The sequence below is a fragment of the Apteryx rowi genome, unplaced genomic scaffold, assembly GCF_003343035.1.
Source record: "Apteryx rowi isolate R43461 unplaced genomic scaffold, aptRow1 scaffold_90, whole genome shotgun sequence".
NCBI lineage: Eukaryota > Metazoa > Chordata > Aves > Apterygiformes > Apterygidae > Apteryx > Apteryx rowi.
The window spans coordinates 1,656,591-1,682,150 of NW_020451205.1; positions in this window are offsets into that span (position 1 = coordinate 1,656,591).

A 25,560-nucleotide genomic window follows, 5' to 3' on the forward strand; every position below is an offset into this window, starting at 1 on the left:
AGTTCTTCTGACAGAGGTCCGTTCCCTGGCATTTAACTACAGGCCATCCCTCTTCCCACCTCCATCTCAGATTCACAGCAATTGGAAGGAGAGAACAGAACAAATTTCCCTAGAAGAGGGAATTCAAAACCAAAAAAGTTTGTATTTTTTCAGAAAGCGGAAGAAGCAACTAATGTAAGAAAGACCAGACAGTCACAGCAAACAGTGAGGACAGTCAATGGAATTAAACTTCAACTGAATTTAAAATGGAAACATAAAAATAAATGGTTTTTGCGCAACACACAATTAACTCTGGAAGCTCACTGCCACAAATATTTATTGGAGTACGCTGCAAAGTACAATTCTAAAAATAAAAAACATGCTGTATTAATAAGAGAAATATGCTATATATAATAATAAAACTGTAGAATTATTGCCAGAAGAAGGTAAAATAATTAGAATTAAGGAAATGTCTGCCCATCCAAGCTGTTGCTGGTTTTAAACGCGGCATTTTTATGCATCTGTGAGCTGCCCACTGGGACTTATCTAATATTTTCTCCCATGAAGCTAGCTGTTAAAGCTTGGTGACCTCATAGTTATTAGAGAAGCCAGATCAAAAATGGCTCTGTTCCACTTGTAGCCACTACTGCTGGGGAAACATTTTCTGGTCAACGCAAGCATGCAGCTTCAAGTTTCTTCTCACTAAAGAAAAACTTCTCCCTGTTACAAAACCAGAGCTGGAATAACATGTGAATGATATATATTGGCATGGCAGTTAAAATGAAAATATGGTTGAGGAAACTGATGTAAAGAGAATCAAACCACAAGCAGAAAAGACTTGAGATATGCCACTATTTCAAGACGAATGAGTTTAAGGCTGTTGATAGGTAAGCTCTGGTGATTTAAGCCATTATTTGCCCCAGCTGTCTTCCCATCGTCTTTGCCAGTGGCTCGCTCTCCCTTCCTGGTGGGGCTGGCAGAAGAGAACGTGTGCCCACCCCCAAGATGGATCTTCACAATGTTTGGTACCAACATTAAGGCCACCTTCATCAGCTGCTTGAGGCAAGAGGCCATGCCTTGCAAGGACACGCCTTCCCTTCTGCTGACTGCTGCCGGGAGAGGAACATCCAATAAAAATATGAGTGGGCAAAAGTGGCCTGTAGTTTACTAAACTACATTCACTGGAGCTCGTCTGTGGAGTCCCTGAAATGGGCCATATGTAGAGTGCCTGAATGTATTAGGCTAACCTGCCTTATTACCAGGGGGCGATAAACTTTATAAAATAAAACAAATGCATGTAGGTTGCATGTTGTTTTTAAATACATTTTTACCCACAAGCGTTGCTCATGTTGCTGCATAAATAATAAAATATTATGAAGTGTTTCCCTGTTCATTGCTTGCCACAGGGAGAAACCAAACTTAGACCTGCTAGATCGGTATGGAAAATGCCTGTGCACAACAAACATATGCAAGAGAAATGCAGAACTTAAGAGAAATGGAAGGGAAACACTGAATGCTGCTCGGGGGGAGCTGAAGCTCCTAGCTCTGGCACTAGGGCAACATGCCTAGAGAGACCAAGAAGAGGACCAGCCAGCACTGTTTCTGTGATGACAGTTTCATGGCCAAAAGCTTCTAATTTTTATCACTTTTCAAATTCCTTTTTTATTTTGCCACAATCATAATCTCTGTGACTTAGTTCATCTAAAAGAAATTTAGAAAGGAAACAAATTCTCTTTTGTACCTTACTCAGCCAGGCAGGCTTACACTAGGGGGATGACACCCTTGACTGCTGTCATCTTTATTGTGCTCTGTTGGCCGGAGAAGGCTCTGACAGATGTCCAAACCCTGAAATTTAAGGCTTGGCAGGAAAGRTAGTTGGATGGAAAGTTACCCTTGACAAGCGTGTGTGCAAGAGAACAAATCTTGTAATGTGTGTAGACCGGCCAAAGACAACAGTTTCTGAACCAGTCCCTGAGAGATGCAGACAAAAAAGTTTCTGGTCACTCCAAACCTGCCTTCACAGAGAGAAGTATCTGAAGTGCCAAAGCTGACAATGTGACCAGAAATTATTCTTTTCATGAATGGCACAACACCACCTTGGCTCCCTTCCCTTGTGAGAGCTCCTCTAACACTGGTCTCTTCCCAAATCGGTTTGCAAGTTGAGTCCCCTTGAATATAGCTTTAAAAGCAATATTTTCATGCTGAAACCTCATTCTCCTTATGAAGGATGAGAAACTACAAGAAGGGAGAAAATCAACACAACTGTCCATGCTGCATTGGCCTAATGAATTATCTACAGTTGTCTTATTGTTAATGAAGGCAAACCTTTTTTAGTTACTGACAATCCAAACATGCCCAGAGGATTTGTGGAGAAGTGATTGGTACTGCCTTTGAAATGGTTGAAAAATTCCACTTTGCTGTCTCTTGAAACTCAGCCCACACTCTAGGAAATGTTTCTGAGCTGAGGGAATTCATCTTTGGAGAATCACAGGTTTCTTCAAAAAACAAAGATGTATTTTAATAATTAACAGAGAAATTGTGACAGGAGGCTGGGACTCCATCTCTCTAAAGCATCACAGTGTTGATGAATTTGGGTATTTTTGAGAGGTAGGGTTGAATTGTCCCCCAGAACAACATAGGGACAACTCAAAACATCTTTAATTCTTCCTTGCCTTGGAAGGAAGGACATCTTTGGCTCATAGAGCTAAGTTTTTCTCTGAACCTTGAACAGTAACTTAGGGTTTCCAAAGTGGCTGTTCCTCCTGTTCTATCATGTTGCCCCTACTTTTCTTGTGCTTGCTGCAAGCTTTGAGGTGCGACTTGGTAGCATGTGAATGAAGTCCCACAATCCAAAATTTCAGGCAGCCAAGATTTCAAATGTGGGCTTTCCCTGCCGCTGCACCAAATGCAGAACTACAGCTGTACATCTTCCTCTTTCTTACAGTTGGTACACATACTGTGTACATCTGTACAGCTATATGTCTTCCTCTTTCTTACAGTTGTGCAAATGCTTTACTTTCTAATTGTGACTTGACGCAAATAGTATACACAATCACCAGAGTTAGGCTGCTACATCACGTGCTACCTCCCCAGCTCTGAACATTTCCTCAGCTTTCCTGAGTCAACCTGGCTTTGAAAAAACACTTCTTCAGGGCTTAATGCTAAAGAAAAACCATTCAGGGCAAATTAATGTACCTCAAGGGCCTGAGCTGTTTGGGGCTTTTTCTTATTATTCAAAGTATGTCTTAGCACAAATGTATCAAATGCCAACGGGAATGGCTCTGCAATAAGCACGGGAGAATGCAGCAAAGGCGCACTAGAAAATATTTACCTTACCATCTTCCGCCTTTCAGTGTGTTAAGTAGCTATTTTCTTGGATGGGAAATGTTCTCTTTGCTACATGAAGGAAAAGACAAAGCAAAACCCAAGTAAGGTAAAACTGGAAGAAAAAAGCACACAAGTTCTCAGAGATAAAACACTGAGTAAGAGAGACAGAGAGAAAACTACAGCATTTAACATTTCCCAGAAGATATATAGCTTGGAGATTGTACTTTCAAAACATGACATCCTCTGGTGTACCCAGTGATATGACCTGCCTTGTGCCTTGCGCCTACAGCTGGAAGTGTTTTGTGGCATTTCACAAGCAGCGATGGTTGTGTGTGGCTGTGCAGCCTTTCACAAAGGAGGACACAAAACCAGAGCCAGGTCACACATTAGCACTGCACTCAGCCAGCCTATTCATCACAAATTTGGCAGGGCTGTAAAAAACTCTTAATTATATATGCAGATTAAGACTGAGAAATGTTGCGAAGGCTGTGACCAGATAGGTCTCTCATCACTAGCCACCACTTATCTGGCCATCTTTCATCATGAAAAACTAAGAAAAACAGGCTTTTCTTTGCCAGAGGCCAAGGAAACTTTATTTTTACTGAAAATATATGATGTACACATATTGAATCAACAGCTGTAAGAGGAGATGAAGTGTTCTCTTCCCAGGGGTTAGGCAATGTTTATTCTATCCTGGCTGTTTATAAAGTACTTTGAGATCTCTGGATGGAGATGGCATAGAAAGCAAAGAGCTGACTGTAAAATCATTAGGTACCTCAGGAATTTAAAATCCTAAATCATGACCGAAAGAAGTGCAGTAATGTTTGATATCACAGGATTTCCCAAATGGGCAAAATCTTCATGAGATCAGCTCAGAAGTCTTCGACATCTTTGTAGCTGACCCTTTGCCTTAGTTTGGTTTCATAGTTGCTGCATTCCAGCTACTAGAGCTAAGCCACATTCAAATCTCATCTACCCTGATCTTCCATTTACCTTGTTTTGTATCAGCTCCACTCTGAACTGGACATGGAAAGGAAAGGGAATATGTGTTTTGATAGGCTATAATTATAGAGTAGATGCTGTTTAACATTCACAAGACTGTTTGTGCACTGGAAAGAATATTTGCCCTTTTAATGGATGATGTTAAATTAATGGCATCAAGCTGTATGTACTGGCTTGACATGCCTGTACTCTTTCTGGGTATTATTGCTGCTTTCATGCTGCAAACGTCACAGACACAGAGACAGACACACACACATACAGACACACACACACACACACACACACACAGAGGCAGATGTCTTGCCTTGACTGCAGACAATATCAGAGTGTGAGAAAGATGCTGCCAAAATGTGTGATTAAACCATACTACATAATTTTTCACAAATCAACACTATAATTAATTAAGACAACTTGCAAACCTGGATGAGAACTAGTTTTTGTTGGCTGTACTCTGTGTAAAGGAAAAAAAATGCTTCTAGGGAGTTCTGTTTTCCTGAAAGAAGAGAGTTTGTCTGACTGCTTATTTGCAGCTGTTAAACTGAAAATACTAGTGGTGCAGCAGGAGAGCCCATCAGTTTGAGTGAGCGATCAGCTACTGGGAGTTTTTTCTCTTATTCTTGAAGTAGTAGCATTTCTCATATTCACCAATTCTGAGACATGTTGCTGTCTTTTCAGACCCAGATTGATTGGTATGTGCTGTTAAATCCAAGTACATGCTGCTTGAATACTGGCCAAGTTCACTTCCAAGAGACTGACTTTTCAATCTTGATCAAATTATGACTCAGTGAACTTTCAAGCTGTAGCAAATCTATGTTTCCTAGCTAAGGACATCAGAAGAGCAGTTTGTATTCAGCTTCTTATTTGCACTCCATGCAACACTAAACCTTCAGGGTGATATTTGCTCTGGAAACAGACTGTGGAGTACAATAAGATTGTTCTTCTCATTTTGCACTTTGGTGCCGAGAGGGCAGCAGCCTGCGGTGCTAGCTGATTTGCTTACTCCCCTTTGCTCACTGACTGATGAACATATGATTGCCCAATTAGTACCAAATGTAGGAAACAGAAGAGGAACAAACAAGGCAGAGAATGTAATTTCTTTCATTCAGGAAGCAAAATAAAAGGGAGGTGCCTCCATGGCTTTGATGTGAAGAAATACTAGAAGAAATGCTAGGAAGTGTTAGTTAATCAACATTACACTTTGTGGAGACTATTATTAGATGGAGAAAAATTTAGACCTTAATAGGTCTACTAGTGAAACCCTTCAGGGAAAGAATTCAGCCAGAATAAAATAGGTTTGGAATAGAAAAGAACTAAAGGAAAAGAAAATATATTAGAGGTTTAAAAATAAAGCATCAATAAACCTAACTGAAGACCAATCAGGACACTTGTTGATGAAAACTATAGAATAAAATTGCATTGTAAAATCAGAGAAAAAGAAAGCAAGAAGCACTATTCCTTAAGAGCAACCACAGAGAAAACTAACACTCCAGGTTAACTGAAGTAGTTCAGGGAAGACCAAAGGCTGGCTTGAAAGAGAGTGAGGACATTCAGATCTCCAGAGAGAACTTGGGTGGGCTGGGCAAAATGCTACCCTGAGAGGTGGTGTGCACAGGGACACTAATCAATACTCTCAAAACCCCTTACATTTTATACTGGGCTACTAGCTTCGCATTATGTTACCTGATTATTTCACTGCGGTTCTGTTCTTTTTTTGTCTTTCTTCCTCCTCCTTTCTCTTCCGTTCTTCTTTTCCTGTGGAAATCTGGTGTTAATACATAGTTTCTGATGAGAAACTATTCACTCATGGAAGATAATTTATGCAAAAATGACAATATTCTTTGCATTTAAAGCTTGTTTCAAATGTCAGCTTGTGAGTCCTCGGTTGTCTTAGGGGGTGTGACCCCCGATGGATAAAGGGAAATAAGGAATTTAACTGACTTGTGCAAAGACACCCTGCTCATCCCCTGAGGCCCCAAGGAATTCTGGCCTGTGCATAGTGTCTCTTAGGTTGTAGGATAGAGATGTGTGTGCCAAATCCCAAATGAATGCAAAACGAGGCTTGCAAATGAGATCAGTTTCTTCTGCACGAATGCCCTTTTCTGTAACTTCTATTCCATTATATTGTCTCTAATATGGATAAAGCTGAGACAGTACTGTGTTTAAGATGGACAGAAAAAGGTGGATGTGGAACATTTGCTAAATACAGATAATACCAAACAATAAAAAATCAAGTAACAGGATCTTGACTTCCCATTTAAAATGGATTAGTTCTTATGGCAAGAACATTTCCATGGTTTTCACAGATGAAAGCAAAAATTGTGAAGGGTAAGGTGTTTTGAAAGCAGGCAAATGGATAAAAATTTCCAGTCTCCATATCTTCAATTAAAATTCGCATCATCACTGAATTTTATCCATTTCCTTTGTATTTTATGCAAATAAACGGTGACATTTTTGTTATTTGGCACAGTGAAGRACATAAAATAAGCAGATTGCCTAAAATTCAAGATACGTGGGAGTCTGCAAAAGATTTGAAATAGGAGAAAATGCTGGAGTCTCAAAGGCGGAAGAGCAAGACAACAAGCTTGCTTCATGGTCCTGCAGCCTGGCCAGACCCTGCTGGAGTTGACTGGGGTCCTGCCATTAGTCAGGCCATAAAGCAGATCAAGCAGAGGAATCCACAGACAACTGCAGTGCAGAAAACTGTCACTGCAAGCTCAGTTTGATTGCCTTTTAGAGTGTGAAAATGCTCGTGATTTCTTTTGGCTTCTTTAATTTTTATTTTTTAAAGAGCTTTTGCACTTTTGTATCCACTGGGATGAGAAAATGAAATATCAAAAAACTCTATAGGAGAAGCTGAAATATTTCTAATCTACTAGAAGAAAAATTTGGCTTAAAATCCGTTTTCAGAAAATTTCTATTTGAACTTTGTCATTCATAGAAGGTTCATGGCAACATCTGATTGTTTGAATACTTTTGTAAACTGAGACCTTGAGTGAATGCTTTACTAAGACCACATGTCTTCAAAGGCAAACTTTAGAAGTTAAAATTAATTTAGCTTTTCTTAACATTTTTTCTTAATAATGCTTCAAAGAAATATGAATTCCAAAATATGGAACAGTTTAAATTATTAGTGTATTGTCTGCTGAACTGCTTGGAAGAAATGCTTTGCCCTTAAAAATTTTAAGTCAGCTAATTCTTATTTTCCCTCTTTCTGTCCTTCTTGTAGGCGTTATAGTAAAACCATCTATCTGAACAACTGGCAAATAATATTGTTCACTGATAAGTGAATTGATGGATGTTTCAATCTAACGTATTCCAGTTTCAATCTAATATATTCTCTACTTTAATTGTTATCAGGGAAACAGAAACGTAATTTAAAAAAAACAACCCCCCCCCCCACCAAACTAGAAGAAGGAAACTCATCTGGCTAGAATGAGTAGACATTTATGTCAATATTGACTATAGAATTCTTTATCTCTGACTTGTTTCATTAACCTGTATTTAATTTTCATCTGTTGAGATATTTTTACTGAGTTAGAACTAAACAAAATAGATACATTTTAAGAAACTCTTTAAATTATTTTTAGTCTATTTTCATAGCGGTTCGAAACAGCTGTAAAGATTTTGTATGATTATATGTTCATACTGGACATTTATCTTCCTTAGAATTAATGCATTCTACAGTTTTGCCTCACACAGGGCTCTAAGAGGGCTGTTTTTTGAATTGCCATGTGGTATTTCAGCTATGTGAACAATAGGTCAGCACTACTTAGGACAGAGTCTTAGGTGTTTATCAGATGCAAAGATGGCGTAAGTGTGACGGTGCCCTCCTTTCCCCCAAGATGTGCTCTCTCCCCCTCAACCTGACCTCCCTGCAAACAGCACGTATGTAGGGGCTAATTGAGCATGCGCCTACCAAGGCCCGTCTAGCATGCAAATATGACTATGAGTCAATCATCTCCCCCCCCCCCCCATAACTAGGGGGCAGCCCGGAGCCCATGGAGCTCTCCTGCACGGCAGCGGGCTGCACTGCAGAACCTCCCCTTGAGCAGGGACACCCCTCAAGGTTGCTCCTCGAGGYTGAGAGATTCCTTACCCACGACAGATCCTCGGTAAGGGATTAACAGCATGCTGAGCTTTTGCGAACTTCGCGAAACTTTGCTGAGTTATGTATCTGATTGATTGTGCACGTAATCCCTTAGACATAAACTGTTGACCAAGTCTGAGACTCGGATCGGATCCAGCCGCACCTAGGCTCCTCTCCGAAGGAGTTTAGAAAGCAAGGGGGTCCTTTCCGAACCTTGTGACTCAATGGGAGGGTCTCCGTTGCACGTGCATCTGGCCCTGTCCTTCATGCAGTAAATAACTGAGTGAACCTTGCCAATCGAACCTCGTTAAATCATTCTTATTTACAATTGTACTTTGTTAAGTCGCTGTCTTACCTCAATAAACGTAGTGCTGCTTCCCTCTTACGAGTTAAGTGCATCACTCCTTCACGACAGTAAGGAAGAATTAAGAAACGTGTTACATTCATCACATGATATTTCAGATACTTTGTGTGTTGATAAATAACTAGAAAATTTTACCAATTTATAGCTAGAAAACCCTGGATCCAAAAATTCCAATTTAAATTTGAGGTCTCTGGTCAGTGGGCCTACATTCACATCCAGGTTTTGGTGTAAACGCCTATTTCTCTGACAAACACAAGCTAGACTGCTAAGCTGGATAAACTCACAACTTCCAGGGAGTTCAGTGGTTCCTATCAGGATTTTGCAGCTCAGAACCCTGTCTGGTTTCCACAGAACAGAGCACAGAGAGCCAGATTTGTGATGTTGACTTTTAATTTGCTTTTTCTGAAATATTCCTTTCTGCTTAAAACTTGTGAAAAACCCATCTACTGCAACATTTCTCTTTTGTGCTGTGTTAAGCAAATTTGGGAAATAAATATGACTTTTCAGTCTGTTTTCTTTTAGAAAATATTCTCAGCTGGAATGGAACAGCTTGTGCTAAAATATCTGATTATAGCAGAATCTCTCCATAAGGCTATTTAACATTGTTTCTTCCCTTTCTGCAAATGGTATGATAGAAACTAAAAGCTTGACAAAATTCACATAAGTGTATTTTATTCTCTTCTTGTATAGCATGTAAATATGTGACATGGTGCTGTCAGGAAGATGTTATGATGTCTGTTCAAGTATGGAGGTAGCAYAGATTGTAGCATAGAGCATTTTGAAGAGCAAGGAGGCTACTAAACTTCCATTATATGAATGTGTGTGCATATAACCTAACAGGTTATTTAGAAATATTGAACTATTGTTTAAAGTGAAAACTGTTCTCCTGACCCCAGTATACTCATTTTTCATTGTTAATTTTGTATGCCACACATCTCACTGAGGGACTGATCCTGCACTTTCGTTAATGTTAGTACCACAGGGGTACCTGAGCTATCTGTGAGTGATGGGGTGCAGCCACATTGTAAGGGGGCTTCCTTTGGGGCTACTGGGTATTGTCTCTGCTGACTGCGATGACCATGGGCTTAGGAGAAAGTGTCAGGGCAGAGCCCTAGGTTTTGCAAGGCTTTCATGTGAACAGGCAGCAAAGAGTTAAAAAGCAATGTAGAAGTGGCAGTTGCTGAGGCATATATAGAAATTCTAAAAATCTGTGGATGTTCTCTGGTACCTCTCATGTGGCAGGAGCTGCTTGGATTTGCGAGTCATTTGTATGAATGCAGGAAGTGATCATGAAATCGTGTGGGGAACTGAATGGGTTTGCAATGGGCTTTTCCTTTTTTGTTTCAGCTGAATCCCTTTCTCTCTTCCAGGAGCCAGGACGTGGTCCTCACTTGGCAAGTTTCAGAGCTAGACCCTGAGAGACAAGGCTAACTTTCAAAAAGAGAAGCTAACGAAGGGCTGAAATGAACTGCGGGAATCGCAATAAAAATGAAGTAGTGCAATGCAAAACCTAGTCTTTGAGATGTTCATCTGTTGAAGATGAGTGTGAGCCAATGCTACGTCCTCGTCATTTTGGCCTTCCTTTTGGGAAACCCAACCACAAGTTTATCATCAAGCCAATAACAATGGAGTGCAAGGATAAAATGGTAGGTCTCCAGGGAGGGGAGAGGAGTTGGCACACTGCCCAGGAGTTTTCTGTAGCAGCCCATCTAGATGGCGGCTCATCTGTAACAGCCTCGCTGGAGGCTGCGGGGCATTAGCTCCATGGGCGCCCCTGCCCGGTGCCCCGGGATCACGGAGCCAAGACTGCCACTGAGGCCACAACACTTTGGGGGATGGAGTCCCCAGATAAAAACAACAGCTGTAGGTCTGTTAATGGAAGTGAATAAAGTGCTAAATGTATTAAAGAGCACAAGCAACAGGGAAAGAGGGCGAGATGAAGAATGAATTAGACATCCTGTTTTCCATCCTGGCCAAACTGGGCTGGCAGACACAGCATGTTGTGCCTAATCAATCTTTCCAGGTTCTCCTTTAGCTTGTTCAAAACCAAAATGATTATAAAAATAGGCAGTGGCGCTGAAGTTTGCCTGTGATCATCTTGCTCTCTGGTTCCTCGGCTGGCAGCAGAGGAGACTCCTGCAAATGATCTGCTTTAAACCAAGCTTTTGGCCAGGACCCTGGCCTGGGTAAGGAACAGGCACTGTTATGGTAGGCTTCTGGCGATTGTTACCGTCATCTTGGCAGCACGGTTGCAATTTGACTACAGAAAGCTGTGATTTTTAGCCTGCTTTTACCAGCCAGAAAAATGGCTATTATGTGTGAGGTTCTGTTTTCTCTGTACTATYCCTTCAACTTTTTAACTCTTTCTCACCTAATTTATAGGACAGATAATTTAATCTGCTGGTTGAGTAAACATGCTAAAATACAGACTACAATGAACTCATATAAAAACTTCTTTTTTTCTTTTATTCTGTTCCCTTAAAAGAAAACAGTCATTTTCACTGAAAGTACATGAGAATATTTCTATATAGAAGAAGTAATGTTTAATGTGTTCTTGTTTTAAAAAATGAGGATGAATAATTCTTTTCACGCTTTTAGGGAATTCCTCTGTTTTCATCTGTCATATGGTCTCAGTCCATGAAAAGGCCTTATAGCCAAGTTTGTATTTTCAGTGTGCTTTGTTAGAGAAAAGAGTATATTAGGAGAGCAGAAAACCAGCTGGCCCAAAGCAGTTTAAAAAAATCCGTAAGCTAAATCTATATAATTCATGGGGAATTACCTAATTCTCTCTCCAGAGTCCAGGATATTTATAACTGATGGGAATACAAGGTGCATGATATTCACTTGAATATACTTATAGTGTAGCTCAAATATTTAATGTTTGGATACTTACAGCACCCCTGTGAGGTGGAGAAGTGCTATTGTCTTCTTTTCACAAAAGGGAACTAAGAAATTGAAAGCAGCTTGCTGAAGGTCGGACAAGAAGTCTTTTACAGCAAGAAATCCTTCCTTTGGTTGGACATAATGTGAAAATAAGCCCTCCCTGCTGGGTTGACTTGAAGTTTACAATAGCCCCCTCCCCCTTTTGATGAAGAAATAATGTCTGTTTTCTATCTGGAATGTGTATAATTGCAGCGACTGACTGCGGTTGACCGGTGCCGTAGGCAGACAGAAGTAAACATCTTCCAGTAAAATGGGGGGAATTGCTTGCTTTACTGAGGAAGGCAGCATTAGAAAATGGGCACTGCTGAGTAAATATTTAAAATGTAAGTGAAATAACCATTTCACTTAGACCTTGCTTCCTTCTCAACCTCTGTCAGAAGATCTTGCCTTTTAATTTCTTTCTGCATCTTCAGCCCAGTAGCCCATATACTTCACCTGGAAGCCTAGAAGAGTTATATCCTTGTGTGATGGACGAAGCAGAGATTCTGTCTGCTTTAATTTAGCTGCTCTGTGGACAGCTTGTGTCAAAGATGGGATGTGATATCACTACTCTGTGATCATAAGAACCAGTTGCCACAGACTTCAGGACAAAAAAATATTAGGGTGTAGCAAAACCAGGTATTGAAATGAAAGTCAGCTGAGGATCACTGGCCACATTAGGCAGATCTACTGTCCTAGAACAGATCAGCTTACAGACATGCCTTAAGCTGTCACTAAGCCTGGAAGAATCCTAAATGATGGGAGCTGAATGGTTAGTATTTATCAGGGTTTAAAGATTTGTTATAATTGTCATCCAACAAGAGCTTTATGGAAGCGTGGCACTGAAAACAATTCCCTGTTGATATGTAAGTGGTTTTGAGTATGATTCTCCTTTAGATTATTTCATTCATACAAATAGCTTGAAATGAATTCAAACGATGGTTTTAATAATGTTCTAACTGATCTGTGCAATTTTTTGACTCCTGTGCAATGACCTAAGGCATCCCAGCCTTACAAAGATGCTACCTTTAAGCAGCACTAATAGGGGTGACTTCAGTTCACATGGGATACAAAACTCAGCCCATTCAGAACAAAATACATCTGATGTAGCAGCCTTATGATAGATGTGGCGGGAGGGAGAAAAAGGAGGGCATGCTATTTAAAAGAATATGGCCACAAATACATATATTTTTAAACTGACACTATTTGTGATAATCACAGAATAGAAAGAGAGTGTTTCATTGGATAAAATAAAAACTGAGTGTTTGTGAGAGTTACTAGCACAGTATCAGTAAAAACAGAAACCAAGTAAATGCAAGAAAAGGGACTAAGAGCCAGGTACACTGCTCAGCTCCCCATAATGCCTTTAGCACAAATGCACTTTAATCCTGCTTTGCAGTGACCTCTAGGGACAAAAGAGCAGATCAGTTTCTGATGAGAGTATTAATAGGGATTGACATAGTGATAGCACATTTCTGAATGGAAAGTCTATTCACTGAGATGAGCTTACCATTTCCCTTGGGATCTTTCAGGGTGAGCCTAAAGTGTCTTGTCTGAATTCTAGTTACGCTGGAAAGCAAGGCAGAAAAAGACATGTTCTGGAGTCTTTCCAATTAGTAGCAGTTATGCTAGAATTGACATGGACAAGGTGATCCCATGCTCCCCTATCCTCCCTGTGGAGAAGTCAGTGGATCAAGATTTAGTCAGGGTGGGCACTCTAGACAAGCATTTCCTCTTCTATTAACAGCCATTGTGAATGCTATAGGTGAGATAAGGCAGTGACTGGTCGGTCTCAGGACAGAGACTGTTCACCTGAGCAAGAACAGATTTGAAAATTTTCCTTAAAAAGTTATTTCATGCTTTGGAATTGCCTGGAGCTCTGAATGAATTGGCTTCCTGAAGGTCATGGAGCTGTTCCCCTCCTAGGAGATTTGGCTAGAGTTAGAGGCAAGGTAGAATAGCCAGGTTATAAATACTCTGTGTTTGGCCCAGAGTTTGAGACAGCTGCTATTATATTCATAGACTTTCATTTCTTATCCAGGCAGGAGCAGCCAAAGCCTCTGCTCGCTCCAGAGCATCAAGAAAGACCTGTGGCATCTTTCAAGATCTGCATAGCTATGACTGTGGTCATGCTGTGTGGTTCACACTTAGTCTGTGATCACCCTTGCCTGTTCTCAGTCAGAGGTTGCATATAGAGAGGCAAATCACTGCTGCAATAGTTCATCTGGCTTTTTTTTTTCTAAGTCACAGTGTCTAAAATTCCTGATATCAATATATGTTGTAGCAAGGATCATAAGAAATCAGGCAACTCAGTAGTTATAAGATAGTCTGCCAAATTTATTCAATAACATTCATTATGTAAAAAGTTTGTTTACGCTCATAGCTGAGCTGTTCTCAGAATACCTCTGTGTGTGACAGCCTGTGTTTATAAGAATAAATTACATTGGGAAAAAAATGCCAATAAAATAGTGTAATCCATAAAGCAAAAAATATGTTCTTTATGTAATCAACTCCATATCTTTTGGGCTTACTGCTTATTACAGGCATACATAGGCAGATGCCTGGAAGAGAGTATAGGTAACAGTTGCAGAATCCCATAAAAAAGCAAGGGCTTGTTGAGTAGTTCTTGCTTTTTTGGGGAACTTTTGGAGAGAAGGAGCTAGATGAAGGGGAAGATTCAGTGTTCCACTAGTTCCAGTGAACTAAACAATCATGAATGAAGCCCAGGAATGTAGCAGACAGGAAGCCATACTATTGTGCAGAGTAGAGCTAAAAAATGTGAGTGACAAAAACAGGAGGGTAGGCTGAGGTAAGTTTAAAGGGAATGGTTTTGCAAGGCCAGATAGCTTCAGTCTGTGCTGCTGTTATTACTCTGAGTAGTTTCAGTTCAATGAATGAATATGTTTGAAAGTGGATAACCTGATGATAGGAGATTATTACCAGGGTGGCTTTTTTCCTGTGTGAATACTTGGCCATAATTATGTGGAGTTAAGGACTAAAAGCGTTCAGCGGGACCTGGGTATCCCCTAAGGAGCCCCTCTTCTGGAAAACGCTTCTGCTTCATATCTGCATGCACTGAGTACCACTGCCTTCTTCAAAAACCTGTTTGGACATCTGCAATGGGGAAACTCAGTATTTCCTGTTACAGCAGCATTTAAAAATTCAAGTGTGCGGATGAGTCCAAAGCAATCAAGCACTGAGGTCTGTCATTCTGCGCTACTTGTGCAACTGTTAAGGTGACCATTTTGTCTTTGACAGCCAAATTGGAGGGCTGTGGAGACAACTTGCTATCAGTATTCTTTTCTTTCCCCAGTAGCGGGATCAGAGGATAAAGCAACTGATGACTTGATATCCTTCTCTCTTGCTTCCAGCTATCTGGAACAGGTCACAGGGCCAGCCTTGATCCAATGCCAATAAGGCTATAAATCTCTTCGATGCTGGTCGTCCTTCGTGATTTCTGACACTGCCTGATTTAGACTCAGTAAAAATATGATGCAAACATCCTTTTTTGGTAGGATTCTGGCAAGCTCCTCTTTTAGATTCAGCTGAAACCAAGAAATTTCAGTTTTGCTTTGAGAAAACTCTAAATTGTAGCCAAGCCTCAGTAGATCTGGGTTTTGGGCAAAAAGGTTTATATCTTTTCTCACATTATTCAAACCCGCTTGGCCATTCACCGATGCATGGGGATGTTTTACTGAGGGCATCCATGTCCCTTTCTGGAAAAACAGCGATATCCACTGGAGTAGGGGCCTTTGGACTAGAAGACTTCACCTCCCAGGGACTAAGGACATCATCTGCTGCAGTCTGTAGTGCCTCCTAGCAACACTGACAGTAACTTTCCTGTGACAAGTAACTTGAACATTTATTTGTAGCACAGCTGGGTCCACCTCAGCTCCCTTGGTGCCACCACACCATATAAGCTTGGTGCCACCACACCATGCTTAGTTACCCTGACAGGTTATGGAAAAGGAGCAAGGTGGTACTGTGAATTGGTCTTGGAGCCAGGGAATGGCTCAGTGAAATGACCTGGGGAAGGRGGCAATGTGGACTCAAATCTATTTTACTCTTCCCAGACGTTTTTTTCTCTAAGTCAGGAATTTGCCATCACTGAAATGTTTTGCTGCTGCTGGATGCTGAGTTTCACAGGAGCTTTCCCAAACCTTTGCTCCACTCCTAGGCAATCAAGGGTCTGTGCTTCTATTAGTTACACAGTTTAATCAGTTAAAGGTTTGCAGTAACCCAGCTGGAAGCTGTGTACCAGTGACCTGTTCTCCTGACACTGCACTGCAGGATATTCTTTGATTAAAGTCAGTGCTGCAAGGTTTTACTCTCCTTTATTATACTTAAAAATATCCCAGAGATTCCTCTGTAATAGTGAAATAGCCAAGATTTAAAACCAGTTGCTTCCTATCGTTAATATGGACTTTCTGAGAGGTAGAAACCAAAATGTGAGTGTCTGCTCAGAGTTTTTGAGCCCATAGGAGCAAATAAATCTCTGAGTCAGGCGAAACCAGAAAAGGGCAGGAAATAATGCTTCCTTTCACTGCTTGGAAAACTCTTCCATTGCTGAGCCCGAGTGCTTTGGTGGAGGAAGAGGCCATTCAGCAGAATGGGATGGGAGATAGAAAGTAGCTTTTCCTTTGCAGAATGCTGCCTCCCAAACCTGCAGAGATTCTGCAGGATTTCCTCATGGAACTTAATGCTCCATCTTGCACTGGTGCTCCCTGCTTTTCCCTCAAAGCTATAGGCCTGGAGTAATGTGCAGACACGGTGAGAACAGAAGGTGCATGGTTGTAGCTATGTTGGTAAAGAGACAGAGAAAACCCTCACCTTATGTTTCCTGAGAGCCTAGGACTAGGTGATCCAAATTCCTCAGCAATCTCAGAGCAGATGGCCTTTCTGCTTCATGTGAGCAGCAAACACCTTTCCAAACCAAGAGAACACTATTTATCTCTCTACTGCTTGCAAGTCTCTGAGCTATGATATTTTGCATGAAAGTAGATCAGCAAATCCACATATTTTTCCCCTTCCTCTGCACGTCTGATGTGTTGGTTTAACCTTTCCAAGGTGATGGAAAAATAACAAAGTAATAAAAGATAAATTTGAAGAATGTAAAAATATCACTGCCATACAGATAATTCCACTGAGTTTTGCTGATCCCTTGTTAGAAAGGTACAGTTGTATTTCAGTAAATCTTTGCATATCAGAGATTAACCCACACAAGAAACTCATCAGAATTTGGGAGTAATATTTCTGCAACATATTTGATGGATCCTACCTAATTTTTATTGCATGTCTTCTTTACTGGTAGGTAGGGTGACTGTAATTTACTATAGGTGACTGTAATAATGAAATATTCATTGCCAGTTCAATATTACCTAATTTGCCTGGCTGCATTGACACACAAGAGTATTTTGCAGTAGTTTGAGCTGATGGTAATTATGAATCAAGGTGCAGAGCTAGCTCTAAGTCAAAGCTGAGGATCTGCACATAGGAAACCCAACCAAATTAGAAAACCCTGTCATAGGCTGGCAGTATCACTTCAACCTACGCTGTGGCTGGGGCTGTCGTTCTGTCTCAGCAGTGTCTGTTTACTCTCACATGCGTTCACGGACAGGACCAGCTCATGCAGCAGTATCTGTATTAATGACCACTACAGCGCGTTGCTTCTGTGCATTACGCACAACCACTGAAACAGGAACTTGCGCAGCTACTGACCGTCATCTGTACACACGTCTGGGTAAACAGCTTTGCAGAAAGTAACCAGGTTGTCCTTTCTTTTTCTTGTCAGCATGCAACAATCCTATTTGAAAACATTCCGAAAAGGAAGTCTTTCATTTTCACTCTGAGGTTTGGGCTATTCCTCTATCACATATTGCAGGAAACTTTCCTGGATACTTTCTGTGATTGTGCAAAGATTGCGTAAGAATCTGCAGTGAGGTTCTTCAAACTACACTGCTCTTATACTTAAAATGTTTAAAACAGAAACTTTTTTTCTGTTGCAGTGGTTTTGCCATTTTAGGATTATAGTTCAATGATAGCTTTTATCCAACTCTTCTGGTACCGGGGTAAAAGATCATGTCTGCAGTTCTCATAAGAAAAGTCATTCCTAGAATCTTTATCCTTTCCAGATATGTGATAACTTTTATTATTTTCTTCCATGGCTGCCAGTTTAGCTTTAGTTTTTGAACCTTTCCTTTGAATTGGTCATATTTCTTGCATTGTTTTCAGTCCCAAAATTTCAGTGTGTCTTCATATTCTTCTYTTCTGGTCCTGCAAAGATTTACGATGTAGTGGGAATTGATCCAGAGGTTTGTAGCTGGTCTAAATATCCACAAAGTTTGGATGTGATCAGATGATTTTGCTCCATCTCCAAGTTCCCTGTTGTTTTTATTTAATTGTGTTTTTCCTGTTTTAGACGTTTCCAGATAAAACTTTTCTGACTTATACAGGCTGCTGTCTCCATCTGAATTATCACTGTTTAGGAATAATATATATTGTTGTCAGCCACATGATGAAATGTTTTCTCATCTTTCTGTGACTTTCTTTTCATGCGTAACATTTTCTTTTTGCTGTGATCATGGGAGAGGGTTGTTTTAATTTTGCATAAAATCAGTTTAGTCTACTCTTTTTTTCCAAGTCACCTTTTTCTCTGAATCTTACATGTTCTTTCAGTTCATAGATTTGTTTGCTTTAAGATGACTATTTTATCCTAAAATCATGGCCTTCAGAGGCAACTAACACTGGAGGCAGAATGAAAGCAGAGAAATATAAAATGCCATTGAACTGTTGATTATTTGGTTCATGTAAAGGAGAACAAAAAAGCTTGGTGAAGGACAAACATAGGAAAGGAAATTTTGACTTTCCACATAGAATAAGCAGGTCAGCCTTTATTCCACAGTATCAATGCCAGTTAATTCAATAGTAATGGTTTCCACTGTGGTAACTGAAAAGCTATTTGGGGCGAGGGCTGTTTTTTTTTTTTTTTTAAATATAGTGCATATATTGGCTGTGGTTTATGACTGAGCTTCTAGGTGGGACTGGGATATGGTCATAACAAATACACTAATTATGAATATTATAATTACTGCTTCTATAAAGGCATTGTTTGGCTTTGCCTGGCTTGATTCTTGGCAACAGAGTCAGCTCATAAACTGATCTGAAAGCAGGCAGATAATTTTGTATGGAAGAAATGGCTTCATCCTGTTACACCAAGGCTTAGGTAGAGTTCATATAAGGATATCAAAGTACATCTGGAAAAATCATAAACTGTCATTCTGATAAAGCTGGACTTCAGCTCTCGTTATTACAGACTGTTTTATGGGACAGCAAGTGCATCTAGCTTCTGTGGAGAAAAAGCAAGACTGTTCCAGATGTAAATTCACCTTTTCTTAGTGACATGGGCATCTCTGCAAAGGAGCAGGGCACCCAAAGAGAACAGGTTTGTGAAGCTTTTCAGCCACACCATAGGTTTGAGGATCACAAGGCCAATGGGCTTTATGTTTCTCATTCTTTCAGGAAGGTTTTCTAAACCACCGAAGCCATTAGAAGGACTTTTAAAACACTTATTTCAGTTGTCCCAAAGCATGTTTCTGATTCAGGGGAACAGTCTAATGTTGGGTTTTTGCTTATGCTCTGGTTTTCTGTTTTGTGTCTTCTTTTTCTGATTGCAGGGTCTCACCTAGATGGCTTTTTGGTTAGTGAGGCCTATGTCTGTTTTGTTAAAACCCTTGCAGAAGCAGCAGTGTTATTTGTGACTGGAGGCCTCTCAGGCGGAGGGGAAGGGAACCTGAGGACAGGGCTCAGCAGTGGGTAGGACTGGATGCATCCCACAGAGTGCACACCCTGCCAAAACCCTCCAGGCAGGACCTCTGCTTCGAGGGCACAGAAAACACTCGTGTTGAACTGTTCCTTCTGCCTGTCCTGCGAGTGGCCAGGGTTTTGGAGAAGTCTGGTACAAAGAGGGGCAGGGACCTGGATCAAGAAACTCCCAGAGTTTGGAAGTGACCTGGTGGTTTAAACATCCTCACTCCCTTCGCATATCCTCTCATCCCTGCATGCATCCTTTTACTGCTTTTGGAGATACAGCAGTTGCTTTTTCCTAGTTGTACTTGTGTCAAATATTTAGTAGAGTTGTCTAGCCCTTAGCAAAAAGTGCTATAAAGACAGAAAAGAAAAAAAGCTGAGGACATTTTGTAGGTTTCCTGGGGAGCTGGTGAGAAAAGGTGGGCTGCGTGCAGTGGCTGAGGTCCAGCAGCAGCATAAGGTATCCAGCCCTCCCTGACTAACTACAGCTGGAGGTCGCTAATAGCTCTGACGTGTACAATGTGTGGCAAGTGATGTGAAGCTTTTCATTTTGGAAGCGCCTGAGGGAAATAAATCTCCATTCAGCATTCATTTGCCACCGTTACCTCCCTGAAGGCTTTCCGTCCAGTCGGGATATCAACGCAGATACCAGCTGCACCTCGGTGCTGAGAGCAGCTTCTCTTTCAGTTCGGTTCCATCTCCTCTGAGTTTCAAATGGTTTTGCTTTGAAGGCAACTTTCTTGACAGTAATAGACATAAATGCAGCCATTATCAGCTCTAGGCAAAGAGCACTTGAGAGTTTGATATAAACCTTCCTGAAAGCTTTTTCCATACAAATACACAGGCTTTTGCTAAAGTATCTCATGGCTTTGCATTAGCAAACCCAGGGTAACACAAGACACAAATCTGTATCTCCTCATTTTCCCCATACATAACTGCTTTATTTCACCAGCTATATAAAATGCTTGCCACTACATGAAATTGCTATAGGGATCCTTTCAGCAATATACAATTTTGTTCTGCACTAACGTTTGTTATTTGCTTGTTGCCATCACTGTAAAGTATTTACAATTATTTTTTTCCGCAGCCTCTGAAACCTTACAGAGTTTTACTGGAAATACTTTAAACCTTATTTACTGATCATATTTGTTCAAGCAGTTTTTGCATAACTTGCAAATTGTTAATAAAAATTGAAGCTGATACAACTCTACAAGTGATCTGGGCATTTAAAATCTCATATTTTCAGCTTCCAAAAACTGAGTCACACTCCAAAGAGTAAAATTAATCTGAGCTTCAAATGAAATCTTATATTTATATGCTAAATTGTTGTCAATTTTCATGTTGAGCCTCCATATAGTGGGAAGGCTTAGAAATTTTGTAAGAATGCTGTCAGCCCCTAGACTGGCAAGAGGAAGATGATCCAGTAGCAAGGATAGTAAGCCTGGAATAAGGGAGAGGGTATTGCAGGGTATAGCAGAAAATATATAGAATTAGAGGCTGTGAAAACTACACTAGCTGACACCCTCCCGCCCCAAACTTTACCACCCAGGGCTCACCTGGGCTGCATAGGAATTAAGTTGGGAGAAGGAGCTTTGGAGAAGCTCAGCCCCACCATACCCAGTCCTTTGCTGGTGGAGGAGACCGCACTGCTGTGAGACTGGCAGCACCAGAGCAGTGTCCSTTCCGATACTGGTTCCAGGACATCTGAGAGCTCTTTGAACACATGGAGCTGCTACTGCTACTAACAATAGCAAGGACATATCTAATAGCTTCCAAAATTAGAACAGAAAGAGTCCTATTGTCTTTGAGCTTTTAAGTGATTTTTTTCCATGCATCGTTTTTCTTCTAAAATAACTGCCCTCAAAGCCTTCACTTAATGCTTATCCCAAATCACAAGTGTACGGTCTCTGTGAAGGCAGGAAACAAATGATCATGGTGCTTTTGATAGGCTGATAGAGAAGGCAGTTATGGAGTAGTGGGCAGATGTAGTTACAGAGGGGAAAAATGAACAGCCCTCCTCTCGTCATTCTTGGTGAGGCCACCTTTATCTTGAAAACTTTTTGAACTGAGAAGTGACAAAACACACTGATAGCACTACTGCAAATTCTAAATCTGCTTCTAAAAATGAAGTTATTTTTAGGGCTAAGCCTTTAAAATATATAAGGCCAGTGTATTATTCAAGGATTTCAGTTACTACAAATGGCTTTGTAAGGTTCATGATTAGATTTAGAAAGATCAAAGTCTCATCTGAGCAGGAGAAGTAATTACTTTCCAGTAGCCAAGTCAGACTTCCCTTTTAAAGATACACTCCACATTAATGGACCCAGTGAATGCCTTTTCACAGACTGACTTCTGCAACTTTGAAAATCTTGTTACCAGCCCAAAGGACCTTTCACACACAGGATTTACTAAATACAAGTTTTGAATTCTTTTCAATGATGTAAAGGAAATATTTAAAATTAGAACAGCAGAAGAATCATTAGCTCAATCTCAAATGTTTCTGTTTAAAAAAAGAGGTTAATAATATTCCCCTGAACACACTACTCCATGCCTTTTTTAGCACCACAGAATTTCTTCATTTGGCACCAAAAGCTGTGAACTTTGCCTCACTCCATATCCAAGGAATTTAGTGCAAGGGCAGGGATCATCTTTGGGAGTACATTGGGGTGACTGTGTGTTTTCCTCGCTCCTGTAGACCAGATTGTCTCGGAGTGGAGCGTTTGCTGGCTCAGCCTGGGAAAGTGAGGGATGTGGCTCAGGATGGCTCACAGTCACCACCGCGAGAGGGACCTTCTTGGCTCCGTGACAGACAAGCGGTGCGCGACTCTTCTTGGAGGAGGAAGGCCCCTCGCTGGGGCAGTAACACCGAGAGTGGCAGCAGGTGAGTCTGTCCTTCCTGTATCACAGTGGGGGAAACTGTGTGACACAGGAGTAAAAACAGAAGCAAGAACTTCCTTCATCTACCGTCTGTGGGCCACTAAACCATCTGAAAGGCAGCAGAAGGTGGCTGAATCCTGTTCGTGCTGGTCCCTAGGGATAAGCAGGACCTGGCTTGTATCATCAGTGTTTTCAGTGAAACCGTTTGCAGTGACAAACTTTAAAATTGTAGTTATTGAAGTATTAAGCATTTAGTTATCATCTCCTTTCCCAGTTACCAAATAATAGTGAAATACATGATGGCCTTTTGTTGTTCATTGCTTTTTCAAAAAGGTTGCGTGGTCTTTTAGGAAAAAATCTAGGAGTGTTGTTCTGGCACATGCTAAGCAAATATAATGCTCTCAGGTTACTGAGATTGCACTAGTGTATCCTCCTGAAAACTAGCAATTTGTAATTAACTGGCTATTAGGTGTTGTGATTGAAATGGATTTTCCTATCCTTGAATCCATTGAATCCTATCCTTGAAATCCATTTAAATGGATTTTCGTATCCTTTGATAAAATTTTCCCAGCTCAAATTGGGATGAAGTGTGAAAAAGTACAGTGCCCAAATAAAAATGAAACCATTGGTTTCTTTTGAAACTTTAAGAAACTTTCATCTTCCAATCTTAATTTTTAATATTATTGCTATTACTATGAGCTTAAGTATGAGATTTTTTTTTGCAAGTAAAAATTTGAATTTTTATTTTTTAAATGTTTCAAAAATTTTTTTTCTGAATCAGAAAACTAATCAAAGTTATCTCTTTTCTGTGTAATGTTTTGGTTTTGAAAATTGGTCTTTTCTGATGAGGGAAATTCCCCAAAATAACTGAAGCTACTTAGTGGATAGTGAGGGTTCAGTGCAGACCTCTCAGCTTTCTCAAAGCTACCTGTGTTTTCTGTTGAAAAATTCATTTTATCTTATTAGTATCTAAAACATTTTTCTTTTGTGTCTTGTTGGATGGCATCATACCATCAGATTCTTTACCATGATTATGAATAGTTTCATTTATATATCATACCACATTACATCACAGTACATCCTGAGAGTTTCTTTGTGTTTCAGGCATGGGTTATTATACAGAGGAATAAATGGAAACATGGAAAGATCAGGGCTAAGGAGACTTAATGAATACTGAAGGCTAAGCTATGTGAAGAGGAAAGAGTTCCCTTTTCAGAGCACAGGAAAACACAGAAGCAAGAGGAAGTGTGAAATGTGCTAAAGGAAATGGCAGGGTTCTTCCTCTGCCCCGAGATGCTGTGTAGGCTGGGGCAAAACTGCATGTAACAGCATGCACGGGAAAGCCCAAGGTCTGCAAGTCCTGTGTGAATAGGGGTGACCGTCTTTTTAAGTAGGTGTGCAACAATCACAGGTGCTTTTTCTGCCTGTCAGGGGGAAAGAAAAAGAGATTTAGAGTTTTGTTCAAAAATGTAAACACTGAGGTCAGTACCGCTGGGAAAGTAACTCAGTCTGTAAGAGACGTATTTGGGCCCTTTATCTGGATTAGAGATAGAAGTGAAAATGTGAAGCCCATTTTTCAGACACCACATGGTGCACTCAGCAGTTTGGTGGAAAGGGGTTTTCTTACTGAGGCTCGCAGATGGTGCAGCCCTGTGCTGGGCACCACGGAGTGTGGGCAGCCCTGCAGTGGGTGTCCCTTGGGCCACRGCTTCCCTGGCGCGGTCTGGTGCAGCCTCTCCAAAGGCGGACTCACATTGCAACAGGACTGCAAGCCACATGGGCATGCATCAAACCCAAAGCTGTGACYAAGTGTCCCTTTGGGGGATTTCGGTGTAAGGCAAGACAAGACCTTAGGAGGCTGCTGCTAGTTTGAAGGTATCTAGCTGGCTTCACATGCTGAGAAATAAGGAATGAAAATGAAGAATTTTGACTCACTAAATGTATTATCTGTATATATGGTTAATTTATATTCTCCCTTCCTGAACTACTCATTTAATATCTGGCAACATGCTGCTAAGGGCTTCAGGGAGAGATTACAGAGCATAATTACTCTCTCTTCTCCAAAGTCCACACAGCACATTTCCAGGGTTTATTATTCCCTTTATTCTTTGAGTTTTTGTCCCTGGCAGCTTGAGGCAAAGAAAGACAGCATTTTAATTTCCAGTCACAGGTCTGTGTCCTGATAACCAATGAGGGATGCACCTGCCTGACATTCATGATCCATACGAGGTAACTCCCTGATGAGAACAAAATCACTAGCTTTAATTTCACATATGAGAAACTTCATTCAGGCTCTCCAGGCACTGTGTTTTGGGAAATCCTGACAGCTGCTTCTGCCTGGTAGTTGCAGATAGAAAAACACAGCTGTCATGGCTGCAAAGCTTCTACGCACATGCAGAATGAGCCATCCCACCCAAAACAACTAGTTAAGCTGACTGTACCAGATTGATCAGAAATCATAGAATTCACCAGGTTGGGGCTAGTAGAAAAGGTCATATTCTTTTTAATGAGGAAGAAAATTTGAAGTACAACTGCTTTTCATGAATTTTTAGACCAAAAAGCATCTCTTTTGTGTACCAGTGGATTTATTGTATTTAGGATCAACAACCCAGATTTTAGAATAGCTTGTAGGTACTTAATTCTCAGATACCAAAGGTGACATCCTGGCCCCATTAAAGTCAATGGGAAATAAAAACATAGATGGAGGCAGGCTCTTGTTTGCCTTCTTTCACAGTACTCCTGACTMTGAATTTCTAAAGAAGCTTCAGTTAGCTCTTAAAATATAGATTACAAAAGCCAGTGTTAAGTAATTGATGACGGAAGTGATATTAAAAAGGAAGAGTACATTTGGGGCAGTGATAAGAGGGAGGTGCCTGGTGGCAAGAAGAGTATGTCAGGATGAGGAAGCTGAAAACAGAAAGACAGTTGGTTTGCAGCAGTTTAACATCTCTGGGAAGTGGGTGTCAGTGACTCCTATATTCATTTTACAATCATTTTCGGGGACAGCTCCTTATGGTCATACAACAACACAGGGAAAATCGGTACCATTTTGTGTTATGGTCAGAKCTGATTTTGCTCGTGTTAAGAACAGGATGTTCACAATGTCTCAGATCTCTGGGAACAGAAAGCGTGTCCCAACGCCCGGGGCAGCCTGTCCCTGCAGGCCTGTCTAGAGCCGCTGGCCCTGGGGACCTGG